Genomic DNA, 6,988 nt, shown 5'->3' with positions numbered 1-6,988 from the left:
TTGTAGGAAATTAACTGCTCTACAAAAATGGTCTCTTATGATTAGTCGATTAAATAAAGCGTTTAAAAGATATTCATCGTCAAACTTCAATGCACGCCAATTTTAACAGTTTTTGATTAATAATTCGGAAAATTTCAATTTAGATTGAGTTTCAGGGAAATTTATACGAATTTGGGTTTCTAGTTGAGCTCCTAATATAGTCAAAAAAATTCTTCGCTATCATACTCAATGGTTAATATTACAAAAAAGTTTTAAAAAAATCAGCACAAAACCAAAATGTTTGAAATTTTATAGCTCACTTAATAATTAAATAAAAAAACTTTTTAATAACAAATTGAACATTTTTTTCTTTAAGATTAATTAATACTTTTCATAATAAATTTGTGACAAAAACGTTATTTTTTCAAGATTTAATGAATCATTGACTCTCAGTCAGAAATAATGCACTAATTTTTTTTCGATGTAACCAAACACGCTTACGACTAAAAAAAACTAGAAAAATAGTTTAAACATTTCTCTGTTCTCTGTGTAAATTCCCCTATAACTGATAAACTAAATTGAAAATTTCCGAATTATTAATCAAAAACTGTTAAAATTGGCGTGCATTGAAGTTTGACGAAACGCTTTATTTAATCGATTAATCATAAGAGACCATTTTTGTAGAGTAGTTAATTTCCTACAACACTATGAATTGCGCATTTCATAATGATTTTTTGTTAACGAGTTATAAAATTCATAAGCAAAACAGACATTTGTCTTAAAATAATCAAACTTCAACCTTTAATTAATCTTCTAAACGGTGAGGTTTACGAAAAAATTGTAAGAGACCTTTTTTGTAGAGCGTTCAATTTCGTACAAGAATATGAGGAGCGATATTTTTAACAGTTGATAGAGAGATATGAATTTTTTTTTCTAATACTGAGGAAAAAATGGAAAACTGTAAAGCGGAGGACCTTCCTATTCAAATTAAGAGCTTATATTTGGAGAAAATTTTCTAGGTGTCTAGCAACCTATTTTTCAGAGTATAAAGTAAAAAAAAGTAGTCGATTTTTTTGACCCACCCTAATAAACATGCGTCTAAACGACGGTCAAACCTAGTCCATTTACGTGCAAATTCTCCCGGCACTTGTGGAATTTCATTAGCTGCAGCAAAAATACGCTGTTAAAGATCTGCTGCATCGATAATAGGCGTTCACACAGGTACACATTTTGTTTCATATAACCCCAAACAAAAAATCCAGAGGGTTCATACCTGGACTTCGTGCTGGCTAAGGTAAGAGACCATTTCGTCCTATCCACCTTTCCGGAAAGTTGGTATGTAAAAATTCACAAACTGCACGAGAAACATGGGGAGGGGTACTATACCTAATGCATGAAGAACATTTGGAGACGTATTTGTAAAGAGACGTCTTCCAACAAATCCGGTAAGGCGTTTGTTAAAAACTATAAATAAGCAGCACCATTTAAACATACAAGTAACATTATTGGACTGAGTAATCTGTCACCAAAATCACCACACCACACATTCACTGAAAACCGTTGCTGGAACAGAGATCTCTGTGCAACATGAGGATTTGCATCACACCAATAGTGAATGTTGTAAAAATTTAGTATGCTGTCTCTAGTAAAACAATATTTATCCTTTAGAAACACCTTGCTTGTAAAATCCAGATCTTGTGCTATTTGATATACAGGGTGAGTCATTATTAACGTCAAACTATTGAGCTAAACATGCCTTAATCAATTGTTGTTCCTTTTTGTTCTACATGGTGTTAAAGTTAAAAAAATATTTTCACGTATGATTGTTTTGAAAATTTGTAGATTTACGTTTTTTGAAGTGGCAAATGTGCCAACAGTGTTGGGGTCACGTCTAAGGGGTGCTAGTTATACTGCCCCATCAATGTAAAAATATGTCTTAACTTTTTGTATTTTACAATTTTGAATTTTTTAACTAGAAAATATTGAACTATGTTCAATTGCAAATAAAAAAGGTATTCTTGTTAAAAACCGATAAACTTAACCGTGTTCGAAATACAGACATTTAAAGTTTTTGAGATTCGGCGCCGGTGGGAATTAAATTAAAAAAAATAATTTTTCCAAAGTAGTAGGCATTGAGATAATAAATTGACAGCATGACGGGTATAATACCTGAGAAGTAAGAGGATATCATAATAAAAATTTTCCGCACCGTTGGATTGGACGCGGTAGCGAAGTACCTTGGCCTGCCCGTAGCCCTGATTTAAGTCCGCTGGATTTTTCTTTTGGGGCTATCTTAATTCTCTAGTATACAAAGACATTATTAATAGTCAAGAACAACTGTGGACAAATATTCAAGAATCAGTTCATGTTATCAAACAACATAGAACTTTATTTTTTATCATCAGACAAAATTTAAATAAGTGCATTGAAGTCGCTGATGATTGCTTTGAGAATCTTTTATGATTAATAATAATTTCTTAAAATATTATGCATAAATAATTTTAAATTGCTGTAATTGTCTTAATTCTTAATTCAGGTTTGGTATCTTATGACCTCCTAATTTTCTAAATTAATTCCCGCCGAATCTCAAAGACTTAAAACGTCTGTATCTCAAAAACGACTGAGTTTATCGAATTGTAACAAGTATACATTTTTTTATCCACAATTGAACGTAGTTCAATAATTTCTAGTAAAAAATTCAAAATTGTAAAATATAAAAAGTTTCGCATATTTTTACATTGATAGGACAGTATAATTAGCTCCCCCTAGACGTGATACCAATACTGTTTGTATATTCGTATTTGCCACCTCAATAAACGTAAAACTACAAATTTTCAAAATATTCGGTCCATACATACTTAAAATATAGCAAAAAATCAAAAATATATTTTTAACTTTAACACCCTGTAGATCGAAAAGGAGCAAGAATTGACTATATGTTTGGCTCACTCACTATATTTTGACGTTAAGCTGTGTACCATTATTAATGACTCACCCTGTAGAAACCATTGGCAAAATTCCAAACGAGGCTGAAAATCATTGTTATTTAATGCCTGAACCCTGTAGTACACGCCACGCGGCACTGTTAGATACACCCACTTTTCAGCGAATGTCGCGAGTACTGCGCCTCGGATCCTCCTCAACGTGGCTTATGATGTTTTCTTCGTTGTCGAAATAATATTTCGGTTTTTCCGTCCACATTGGACATTCCCGGTACCCCGTTATCCCCATTCAGAATTTAGCGCAGTCATTTCCCATAACGATTACTATTATTTTTATTTAGTCAACATTAACTTTTATTAAACTTTTTTGTTCCTCTGTTTAATTCTTTATACATTATAATATTTTATATTTGTAGGATAGTATATTATAGTTTCTTAAAGATAAGAAATTTTTATGAGATGAATGTTCTTAAGCACCCATAGCTGTTAAGAGAATAAGTCATGTTAAAGGGTGTAGCGCTAAGCCATCTAAACAAATCTTAGGAAGAAGGAAATGGAAAAGAATTTCTCTGCAGAATACTTTCCGCAGTAATAAATTATTCCCGATTTAATTAATTATTTTTTTCGCGATGCCTCAAGACGTATTTCCTTCGGAAATTAAAATAAATTTTTCTTTTGAAAGAACTAATATAACAAGCGCTCTACGTTTGTCAGAATAAAAATTGCAATTATTTCAGTGCTATTATATCCTACGTTTAATTTTGAATGACCAATGTTCTTAATTAACTAATATGTTTAGTATGTCTAATATCAATCTCATTTTAAAAACGGGATAAATAAGAGGAACAAACAAAGAGATTAATGATTTATAATGTCTAACTCACCTACCATACATATATAGTAAAACAGGAGTGGGAGTAAGAAAAATTCATCTATTTGGTTCAAGATAAAGCTGCAAGCTAATTGAATGAAGAGAAAATAATTCTAATTCTTATATCTTTCATTATTACTTATAGCCTTGAGGAAAATTTATAATAATTTTTTTTCGGGTTACGGTTCTGTTATCGTTATTTCCGAAAAAGTGTGCAGATCCATTAAATAAAAGTAGGGTAAACATTATCTGAGAACGGTAGACTCTACACTATAAATTACATTTCAGTATTAACTGAAAATGTTATAGCTGTTTACCTTCAATCTCCTAAACACAAAGTAGTGTTGCAGCTTAGATTTTAATCCTTTAATATCTGAACTTGCTCATCTAATAAACCAGATAGTGCTAAAAAAAATAATGACTTCATCGTTTATAAGCACTTCAAAATGCTTGTTCTGAATATACAAGATCGTTACTTTTTACCATTCCTATAACCAGAAATATTTAAATTAAAAATATTTGAAAATAAAATACTATAATATGATGGTGATATCAGTGCAGCTCCGTGTGAATATGAATACCTATCGCAAAATAAACACAAAAGTTTCAAGCAACATAAGTTCTTAAACTAAGAAATTCACAAATATTTTAAAAAAAGAAGCTTAAAGTATTGCTGTGTCATTCGTCGACAAGATGTGGGTGGTAGTTTTGGTTACGTGTACAGTTGTAAATGAATTCTGTAACCAAACCAATGTAATAATTAAAAATTCCAAATAGTTTGGTCGCATTGGTCTTCTTGAGAATAATGAATGACTTAATTACTTTTAGTACATCAACCTATTAGGAAATTTATGTTAAAAGTATATAGGAATTCATGGATGGGAATTTCTTATTGTGGTCATCGTTAAGAATAACACTTCTTCTCCATAAATTAATAATATGACGTATTATTTACATATGATAAATATAACGCTAGTAGTGGGTTTCTAAGCTACAATGCTAATCCAAAACTGATGACAACAATTTAATACTTCAACTACTGTCGATGGACAATTTGCGGAGAGAGTTTAATTCGGGAAACAAACAATAAAAATAACAGAAAATGAGTCACAATTGGATATCGTTAATGATGATATACAGAATGCCCCACTTTAAATATTATAATGAAATTTTAGACAAAAGTTGTAGGGATCTGAAACAAGCAATTGTGACCTTCACCAACCGCAGAAATCATTTAAAGGTCAACATGGATTTTTAGATCTGAATTTTACGTTCAGATATGTCTTTATGTTACGGGTTAAAGTGACGCTAACCGGTTATTTTGTGGTCAAATAATGTTCTGGTAAGATTTTGAGATATTTCTCGGGAAAGCACTTACGATTAAGGATTCTGGTTAAATGTGTTATGGTTTGATGGAATCATACGATGATGTCCTTGACCATGACCTAGAGGTCAAGCTTGAAGGTTTTTTGAAGGTCAAATCAAGTCATGAAGAAGAACCCTGTTTGCAAAATCGTTATGAACCAGCCAGTCAAGGCAAGATCTCTATGACTCGGCCAGTCAAAGCAAGATCACTTCGACACAGTCGTAGTGACCTGGATGGATAGGTCTATTATTTGAGTGACACATTATAATTTTAAAAATCATACATGATTTTTCCTTAATTTATTGGAGATTTTGCCACCTGTGGAAAAAATAATAAAATAAACTTTATGTAAGGATTATTTTTCTGAAAATAGTTTTGCCACACCAAAAGTTTTAAAAAGCAAACAAATCGACACATCGATCACTACATATTCTATAAGTCGCTGACGCTTTGAAAGTCCATGTTTTCTGTTTCAGTACTCAGCAAATAGGTTTCGTTCTAAAATTTGATTTTTGACAGTTTAATTTGTTTGTTTTTGTCTGCATCTGTGGCAAGAGATGTCATATAATGTTTATTTTATGGTATTTTATGGTATTTATGGTATGGTATTCTTTCAGTATTTGCAGCCAATAAGGACTCAACTAATTAAAAACACATATTTCGTTGTTTAATAATAGTTATTTATTGTATAAGTGTTTTAAGTAGCATTTTATCCACGCAAGAGTGATTAAACGCGAGAACGTAGTTCGAGCGATTAATTTTCTTAAGTAGATAAAAGCCAATTAAAACACGAATTCAATACGTTTAATCCACAATCATAGTTGTGGAGAATTATTGGAATTTAATAAAAAGATAATTGCACGACCAGTGTTTGCCGAATTTAACGAATGGAGGGAAAAACGGAGTCATGACAATAATTGAAAAAGTCGTGCTATCGTATTTTTTAAATTTGAAGAAACAATATGCAATTTCATCTATGTGGTCGAAGTATTCGAAGTTGCAAGCTACTATAAAGGTCTACAAAAATATAGATATTGGAAAATATAACAAGCTTACTTCTTATTTGAAGAGTGAATCGAGGGGATACAAACCAAGAAAAGCTGCAGTATTGAAAAGAGCACATATTGAAGATTTTTTGACGGGCATCCGATAAAGAATATTTAATGATTAAGGTAATATCTCTTTACCTTTTACATGTTGTTAGGTATATATTGAACAACAGGACGTTGGCAGTTACCTACTTGTTTCAATACCTGACACCAAGACGGGCATTTCAAGAAAACTTATAATTATAAAAGAAAGATTTTGCGTGAATGCTGTTGAAATATGCAGAAAATATTGTAGCGAATTGGAAATGTACACAAATAATCACGAATGAAAAATTACCTGACCGAACTTTGGATCATATATAAAAATTAAATATTATAATAAGCAACAACAAAATAGTATAAAATTGTTAATATAAAGATTCTGTATATAAAATAAGTAACAATTAAGGATATCACATAGTATAAAAATAAATAATTTTAATTTAATTCACAAGTACAAAATAAATTTTTCAAAAGAATGCATGACATCGACACTTGTTAACACTCAGTACATTGAGAAAACAGAAATTAAACCTAGAGTGACATATATCAAATAAAAGCCAAATATCTATAGATGAATATGGTATACATATCATGGGGAGACGAGTAACTGTATAGAAGATATATCAATGGAATTTAAGTCATAGTATGAAAATTTGATCAATTATCAAATTAAATTATAATTTTCCACAAACGTCAAAACTAAAGTTGGCTTTACAAGTACCTGGAGATGACCTATAAA

Source organism: Anoplophora glabripennis, unplaced genomic scaffold (assembly GCF_000390285.2).
Source record: "Anoplophora glabripennis isolate ALB-LARVAE unplaced genomic scaffold, Agla_2.0 scaffold591, whole genome shotgun sequence".
NCBI classification, from domain to species: domain Eukaryota; kingdom Metazoa; phylum Arthropoda; class Insecta; order Coleoptera; family Cerambycidae; genus Anoplophora; species Anoplophora glabripennis.
Note: the sequence above shows the minus strand (reverse complement) of the source record.